This window comes from Euprymna scolopes, chromosome 23, assembly GCF_053919585.1.
Source record: "Euprymna scolopes isolate OS-2025 chromosome 23, ASM5391958v1, whole genome shotgun sequence".
Taxonomy (NCBI): Eukaryota; Metazoa; Mollusca; class Cephalopoda; order Sepiida; family Sepiolidae; genus Euprymna; species Euprymna scolopes.
Window position 1 is genome coordinate 51,604,414 of NC_136504.1, and position 9,448 is coordinate 51,613,861.

Below are 9,448 nucleotides of genomic sequence, written 5' to 3' on the forward strand. Positions count from 1 at the left end.
ACACCAGATCTCTCAGCACGCGCGCGGCCTTGCTTCAACATCTGAGGCCCCTCACATTATAAGTAGCCAAGTTTAAAGCTGCTTTCAGGACTGCCAGCAACCACTGTAAAAGAGTAATAAAAAATGCAAGAGAGCTATATGCCCAGTCTGTTAAATCCAAGGTAGCTGATCAGCGGCTTGGTTCCCACCAGTTTTGGCAAATAACAAATAGGATCCTGAACAGAAGTGTGCGTTCTATCCCAACCATTATCAATGGACCAGAGGTTATCTCGTCAGCGTCAGACAAGGCCAAACTATTTGCAAAGAACTTTGCAGCTAATTCTACCCTATGCGACGAAGGCCATCAACTCCCCATATTTCCTCCTATAACACAGAACAAGCTAGGTAACATACAAATATCCGTGCATGTGGTCGCCAAGCTAATAAAAAACCTAGATTCCAGTAAAGCAACTGGCCCTGATGGCATCCCAATTATAGTGTTAAAAAAGCTTCAACCAGAACTTGCTCCCATACTTACGAAACTATTTAAGCGCTGCCTTAAGGAGAAGTGCTTTCCGACCCCCTGGAAGACCTCATCAGTTTGCCCTGTATTTAAGAATTCAGGTGATAAGTCATCTCCCTCTCAATACAGACCAATAAGTCTTCTCTGTGTTATGAGTAAGTTACTGGAATCAATATTAAATAGAGAAATAGTCAACCACCTCAGCAGGAATAACCTTCTTAGTGACACACAATATGGTTTCCGCTCTGCAAGATCTACCGCAGATGTGCTGACGGTTATATCCCACAGGATTAGTGAATCTCTTGACAAAGGCTTCTTTTCTAGGGCAATTGCTCTTGACATATCAAAGGCCTTTGACAAAGTATGGCATAAGGGTCTACTTCACAAGATTTCCAGCTACGGTATAACTGGAAATGTTTTCTCAATCATTAAATCATTTCTCTCTGATAGGCTCATAAGAGTAGTGGTAGATGGACAAAAATCGGAGGCCTGCAATATAAATGCTGGAGTCCCTCAGGGGTCAATCCTGGACCCAACTCTCTTCCTGATCTACATCAATGACCTCCCTAAACACATACTTAAATCATTCGTTGACATCTATGCTGATGACACGACCATCTACGGCAACACATCAAAAGCTGTAAATGACGAAGTTCTCTCGGATTCTCTCTCCTCTGATCTCGAGCGCGTGGTTCAGTGGGGGAAGATGTGGCTAGTTACTTTAATGCATCCAAAACCAAACTCCTATCCTTACATCATCAACGCTCTGATCCCCAGCTGGCATCAATTGTGATGGATGGCTCTCGTCTGGGTGAGGCCCCGTGTTTTGACAAGCTTCTGGGTTTGACCTTTACTCCTGATCTGAAATGGAACACGTACATCAAGTCTGTTGCCAAGGTCGCAGAAAAGATGGTGGGATCCTTCTACCGCTCCAGAAGATATCTCACTACTGATGCAATTCTCTATCTATATAAAAGCCAAGTACGGCCAAGGATGGAATACTGTTGCCATATCTGGGCAGGAGCTGCCAAAAACAGCCTATCATGCCTTGACAGAGTACAAAATAGACTTTGTGGCTTAGTGGGGGATGCCCTTTTCTCTACCCTGCAACCCCTCTCCCACAGAAGAGACGTTGCGAGCCTATCCTTGTTTTATCGTTATTTTCATGGCAGGTGCTCGTCTGAACTCCAATCCCTGGTCCCCCCTCGCCAATCTTTCACAAAAAACACCCGTCTAGCTGAATCCACTGTGAAAAATTTCCCCCACTCTATATCTGTGCCTAAATCAAAACGCGGATTTCATGAGCAAAGCTTCTTTCTTAGAACTGCACGCCTGTGGAACTCTGTTCTGTCTGCCTGCTTCCCTCCAGACTACAACTTGGATGTCTTCAAGTCTAATGTTAACAAATTCCTAATGAACCGCCCCCCTAATTAAACACTTCATAAAATCTCCTCACTAACGTGATGTACTTACAATAACCCTTATCCCTGAGTGGCTTCCGGGCCTTGATAAGTGGTGATCACTGTGTAAAAAAAAAAAAAAAAAGCCATGGTCACCTACCTTATTCAGTGTCACACACCGACCTGAAATCCTCGGGGGTGAGGACGTGGCAGGCTTGTCCAAGGCTTCCGGTCAGTAATTCAGCTGAGGGTGATCCATTCTTGGCCACGCCTCCCACGTCCAGGGGAAGGGTTAGTTTGAGTGCCCTTTAAAAGGAGGAGTGGATGTAAACAGGGACTCTGCCCTCACATTTGTAAAATAAATTGTTCAGCGAAGGATGCTCCGTGTCTACAAGCTGCTGGCCCGGGATTGCATCCTTCAGAGCATCTATCATGGTCCAGAGAGCCTCTGTCCTGGAATCCTTGTTGACCCTAACAAATGTGGTCAACAAGGGAGCGTCTTTGAAGTTAGTGGGATCGGTAATATTGTCCCCGCCGACATATGTAAAGTTTCTTAGTTCGTTGTAACGGACCTTCTGCTGGCCTTTCAGCTCTGGTATTGCCTGCAGAGGGCCCGTCTCACATATCCTTCCTCCTGGAAGGAAGGGGAGTCTTTTTGTCCGCTCCGTGCAGACAGTTGTGGTTGGGGTTGGTTTCTCTTTAGTTGGGGGAGGAGGAGTAGGGGAGGAGGAAGTGGGGTTGGCTTGTCTGGTGTAGGGGTGTTTGGTGCTGGGGGTGTTGCTTTTTGGGGGGCGTCATTTGTCCTTTCTGGGGATGGGTTACGTGCTAGAGTCCTTGGGGGTTTAGGGATGGAGGGGGGTTGTTGCTCTGGCTGTTTGGGGGTTGGGGTTGAAGGGAGATCAGCCTCGGCATTTGAAACCTTGAATTTCGGTGTGGGGGTGCTTCCTTTTGTCTTCCTACTCTTTCTCCTCTTTGTTTTCTTCTCTGCCGTCTCTCCTGCTTCTGTTGATTGCACTACCGCTGATGCTGCTATATCTTCTTCCGACACGTTCTCTTCCTCTGAGTCTTGAAGTTTCCTCTTGTTCGAAGAAGAGGGCGTCGGGATGTCCATGGGTGCTTGCTCTGGCTGGTCTTGGGTCACTGTTTGCTTGGGCGTGCCTTTGGGGCGTCTGCCCTTTTTGGTGAACGTCGACCAACCAGCCTCTGCTGCTTGTCCCGGTTCAGCTGTAGTAGAAGTTGTTGGTGGGGCTGCAGCCGGGGTTTGGGTTGGTTCTTTGGTAGGGGCCATCCCTTGTGATTTGGGAGGGGCTGTGGTCGGGAGTCTTTTAGGGCAGTCCTTAGCCATGTGCCCTTGTTTTTGGCAGTGCCAACATTGGGGCCTTCTGCCCTCCACAATGATGGTCATCGTCCACTCGTCCAATTTCATAATCGCAGGGATTTTATGGAATTCGGTTTTGTCCAGGACCATCTTGACCTCATGATCTCCGGTCATCACATTCCGTTGACTGCAGACAGGCGTGACGAATTCCATGCCTCCATACTGGCTTAGTATAGCCCCGACCTGCATGGTTCCCATGAAGACCGGGACATTCAGCACGGTGATGTTCGTTCTCCTCTTATTGAGGTACTCTGGTTGGAGTCTAATCCTCCTCCCTCGGTGGTCGGTTTTTCTAGCCTTATCACGTCTTCTGGGCTGGGGAGCAGCACGTCTCACGTGGCATAGCTCCTCCTGCAGATGTAACTGGCTGGAATGTTAAGCTCTAGGAGGAGTGTCACCATGCTGTCCTTATCGACTCCTGTCAGGCTTTTGGTCTTTAGGTCAGACGTGTTCAGGGAGAGAACTCTTTTCTCCAACTTCTCGATTTGTCTTGGAAGGGGTTTGATGATGTTGCCCACCATATAGTCCTTGTAGGTGGAGTTAAAGAGCTCTCTGTAACCCTCCGGAGTCAGTTGGTCTTGCTGCGTTTTTGGGCCCCACGCTGTTTCCAGCTCTTGTGGTGAGTTGGATGGACCTGGACGTGGAGCTGCTGCCACTGCCAGTGGTTGAGTTTGAGGCATAGTTTTGGCTTTGTTGGGGGTCAGAGTTGGCCAGTCAGCATCGAGCATTGCTTCCTGGCTTTGTCCAGCTCCCTGGCCACCTCTCTTCTTCTTCTTCTTTGTTGCCGAGTCACCTTTGGGAGGATGCTCCGCAAAAGTTTTCTCCTTGGATGTTTCATTTTCTGGAGTTGGAGCTCCTCCAATTGGTGATGAGGCACCGCTTTTTCCAGTTCTGCTTTCCTTCTGGAGCGTTGCCTTTGGGTACAGGTCGTTCATTTCTCCTCTAAGAATTTTAAAGGAAGCTAACGTTTCTTGTATTAGCTTCCTGGTTCTCATAGTGACTCCGCTTTCTTCCTCCTCCTCCTCCTCCTCCTCCTCCTCCTCTTCTATGGATGAGGGATCCTCTCTGGAGGAAGCCGGTGGTTCGCTTGAGGTGGCTAGCATCTTCGGAGCTGGGATTGCCACTGGCTGTGGCTTTCCCCCTGCTTTTGCTGTCTCCTCGTTCTTCTTCCTCTTTTTCTCCTTAGGGTTGCCCTCTTGGGGAGCCGGGGTGACTTGGTTGCCGTCGGCAAATGAGGATTGAGGTTCAGAGGGTGCCACTAGTTGTGGATCACTTGAGTGGTACCTCGTTCCCTCATCCGCCGCAGGCATGGAAGCTTCCATCTAGGAATGATCCTTTTTGGGAGCCTGGGTGGGAGTGCTATCTCCAACCGACGAGGATTGAGGGGAAAGGGGTGTCGAAGGATGTGTACCACCCTGATTGCACCTCGTTCCCTCGTCAGTCGCTTCTTTGACTCCCCGGTTTGGAGAGTGGCCCTCGTGGGGAGCCGGGAGCGGGACTGGTTGCCCTCCTGATGTTGGATCTGTCTGGGTCGCAACGGGCTGAAGCCCTACCCTGGCCTTCTCCTCCTCTACTTTGTTCGTGGTGGGTGCTCCCTCCGATGGGGAGTACTCGAGTGGGGCGATGTTGCGCATTTGCGGTGGTATACGCCTTTTCCCCGGCATCGTGCAGAAAAACTGCACTGGCCGCTGCCGCAGACCAAAGTGTAGCAGGGAAGAAAAGAAAATGCAGGGAAAATAGGAGTGAGTGAGGTCAGAAGAGAGAAAGTGGATTGACCTCCCCTCACGGGGATGTCAGATTAGTAAGCTCAGATCCCCCGCAAGGGAGGAGAGCAGCGAAGGAAGACGCAGTGGGTGCTAGCGGGTTAGAGAGAGAGAGAGGATAGCAAAAACGAAACAACCACCCTACCCACGTCACCCTACCCACAAACAACCCCAAGGAAGCGAAAAAGAGAACCCGGTCTGCTCAATCCACTGGGAGAGCAGCGGAGGAAGACAAAGAGTGGACCTTGCAGGTCAGAGTGCTGCACAGGCAATTAAGAAGGGAGAAAGTAGACCATTTCAACCTCAGAGGGGAGGAGGAAACGAAGTACCCAAAAGAAAAAAATGCTAAGCTAACCCAACCAGGTCGCGTCTACCAAAGAAAGTGTTGTCGGTCCCGAGAACAGCAAACTCCCAAAGAAGGAATCGGTTTTCGGGTCCAGACTACCACACAATGGCGTCGATCCTGGGGGAGCGAAAAGGGTCCAGACTCCCCAAAGAGGGGGTCGGTCCCACTAACTAAGGTTAGTAAAGTCACAAAAGTGACCAAAGTGAAAGCCTTAAACTTGACGTGCGGGTCAAGTGGCGGACCTCTTGAAAAAAATAAAAAATGAGTAACTGGAAGAACAGGGTGTTTATTTGCTCTCCCACCGAGCAAATTAGGCACAAGGCCGATTTTTAATGTGAGGAGTGAAGGGGAAATGGGGACCAACTCCCCGGGAAGTAGGGGAGCTGGATAGTGACAATTGGTATGAAGGGTTGCCCCTACACTGTACCAAGGTCTTATACGTGGGGTGACCCCCACATATGGTCTTTGCTTGCAGTATCTGCCGGAACAGATACAACACTTTGGGATATTAAATATTTTATTCATGTTAAAAATACAGTCAAAATCAACGATGAACAAAAAACTTAGGCACATGGCCAACTCAAAAGGGGGGATTGTGGGGGTCATTGGTTATCCTTGTCACTCCAGAACTAAACAAAATCAAAATTTCTCCCAGCTAGTATCTTCTTTCACCATAATACCGCATTCACCCTTTCATATTGGGGAACGTCCTACTTAACTCCCAGTTTTTAAAACATTTTTATTGATACTACACTTTGATCTTGGCCAAAAGGCCAGAAAGGTTTCCCCCTCGCTGGGATGGGAGACCTGGTTTGTCTATGTCGAGGGGACATTTCTAGAACGGTGGTTAGGTCCTTGGCACGGCAACCTGCTCTCCTGGTGTTAAACACAATGGAGCGATAGGTACATTTAACATTTAAACTAAAGGTTTAGTACGACGTCAGTTACGTCTGTTGGTAGGTCTCATCCCTGGGCCTTTCATTGGCGTCATTACCGGCAGGGTTTCATCGGCATTGATGGCAGGGACCGCTGGACTGAAATTAAACGCGATATGAAACAACAAACAAAGGCATTTTTTAATAAAAATAGAATTTTATTTATTTTAACACTTAAGGAACATTTTAAACTCGAGACCTTTTGAGACCCATCCGTCGCTGAATGCGATCGAATCCAAACTGCTTACAATGCAATTACAATTCTCGTCTCGTTAAAAGAGAAAAAGAGTGGGAGAAAGAAAGAGAGAAAGAAAGTAAGATATACATTTTAAAAACAAGACAAATGGAATCTTGAAAATCTTTCATATTCTGTTGTCGGTGAAGCAGGCTCGACCTTTGCGCCTGTGCACCCGGTTACGTTAACAATTTTGCGCGGCAGTCGTCACTTTCTGTCAATCAGGGACAAGTGGACATGCGCTGACATTTTGAAATGAAAACTGCATCAACTTGATTTAAATTGTCTCCCCAATAGAACAAGAATATACTTGTAAAAAAGCTTTTACGTGTACGAAGCTTAGGAGCTCCCCCGAAAATTGCCCTTATTCACTGTACCACAAATGTATGACATTTAAAATTTTTAAACAGTCATTATTGGAATGCGACTGACTCATTGTTGTTTTGGGAAAACAATTAAAATAGAATTAAGACAATTCGGCACTTCGGCATTACTGACATGGAATAACTTCTGACATTGAATTGTCTACCCAGTTTTGATGTTCTCTAAAATGAAAACAAAAAAAGCGGTTCTATGCCAGTAATGTACAAGTGCCGACAATTTTTTTTTTTTTTTTTTTTTTTTTGCATGGATTTATAAAATTTTAAAGGATTTACTCATTTCGTTTATTTTTTGTAAAAAGAAAAGGCAATTTTATAGTTTATTAATAGTTACTTCGTGACTCCTCAAAAGTTTTAAACTGTCGAATAAAAAGTCATGGCTTGAAAAGCTTTAGCAAATTTTCATGATAAAAATAAAGTTCATATCTTTTTTTTTTTTTTTTTTTTTCGAGTTTCCGATTCGAAGTTTGATGGATGCGAGCGAATGTTTTATCGGTGATTTGGCCAGAGTAATCTGATATCGACAATCACTCGAATATGTTTACATTTGTAAACCATGTATGTGTTTAAATTTGTCTTGAGATTTCCTGGCGTGGAAGCATAGACGGGGGAGACTAAGTATATATAAATTATTGGTGCTTCTACATTATTGGGATGAGATTTTGTAGTCGATAAATGGAGTTTTCAGATTTAAAAAAAAAACAATGGTTTCAACAGGTTCTTTTTGTCAATTCTAATAAGTTAAAGTAGTAGCTTCCAAATTATCCAGTCGAAATTACCTGAATATTACTGAATTATTAAAAAAAACGACATTAATCGTGTTAGCAGGCGAAAAATTGCCGCCATCTTTGTTTAATTCGAACGGAAAAATATCTCCGTGTTGAACACTTCTGCGTTTTACGATTGCTTTCATCAAATTCTATTTTTATTTTCTTTAAAAAATAATTTTCTACCTCATCGATTACTGTTATTTTGGGATATAATCATCTTTATTCTCTCTCTCTCTCTCTCTCTCTCTCTCTCTCTCTCTCTCTCTCTCTCTCTCTCTCTCTCTCTCTCTGCACTCATATATCGTCGGTATAGTTTTCTAGCTGGCTGGGATATATTAATTTCATTTAAATTACCTCCCTTTAAAATTGATAATTCAGGAAAGATTCTAGTAATTTATCGTTTTTTTTTTGTTTGTTTTTTGTTTGTTTTTTTGTTTTTTCGTTTTTTTTTAATTAAATTACTATGTATGGAAATCGGAAAGATATGACGCCACTTGATGTAAGAAGCTAGAGAAAAATGCTACTTCGAAGCAAGAAACTAGCCAGAGAGAAATGTTAGATGGATAGATTATAGCCCAGGAAACATCCATTATTCCCTTTTTCTTAGAAACATCAATTAATCACTGGTCCAAGTGTATAGATAGCGATATATGCTAACGACAAGCCATTCGACCGTACCCATGATTGGTGGTTGAGGGTCTGAGGTTTGGACGTCCACTTCTTATGGCCAGAGTCGGCATTTTTGAACAAAAAAAAAGGCCCGTCCAATCGTGCAATTGTCGGTGGTGGGTTGGGGACGAATCGACCTTTGGATACCTTCTGTGTCGCTCATTCTGGTATTGGTGTATCGCCAATGACCCAGGGGAGATAATTGAAAAAAATATATATACAGGGTGTCCATAAAGTTACTATACAGTCTTATTGTTTTATTGTATTATATTTGTATTAATAGTTAATATTTTTTTTTACAGGTTTATTTAATCAAGCATGCCACGCAAGCAAACTTTGGAAGAGCGCAAATTTATTTTGAAGCGATATTGGAAAACAGAAAACGTACAGGAATATTTGTCATAGAAATTGTTTGCCTTGATTGTTACAGTCTTTTCGGATGTAACACGTGTATTTTCTGAGATTTTTATAAACATAAAGGTGTTATTTCTTTTTATTTCTTTTGTTACAAATAAATGTTTTAATACAATATCTTACTGTACTGTTAATATATTACAGGATGTCTGTATAGTAACTTGTAAGACCGTATAGTAACTTTACGGACACCCTGTATATTATTAAGACTGCATGTAGTTTTTCAGGGACAATTGATTATTAGAACTTTTTGATCATTACAATTTGTTCAGAGGAGATAATTTATTGAAAAAATGTATAATTAGTAAGACTTCGTGTTGTTTTTCAGGGACAATGGTTTAGAAGAACTTTTTTGATCATGAAAAAATGTGTTAACCCCTTAAGGACAATCGTCCAGGGAAGGTAACTGAAAAATATATATTAGTCAGACATGTTGTTTTAAAGAAACGATTGTGTAGCAGAACTTTTTGAGCAAAAAAAACTGTGTAAACCCCATAAAGCGACTCTGGTCCAAGGGGAAATATTCTTTAAAAAAAACAAGAAGAAAAGAACTGTAGTAGAAGGCGAATACTCGCCCTTGATTAAAACTGAATTTTATTTTGCTTTTATAGAAGGACATATAATCTTTTGTGCTTTGTAACGAATTGTACCTAGGA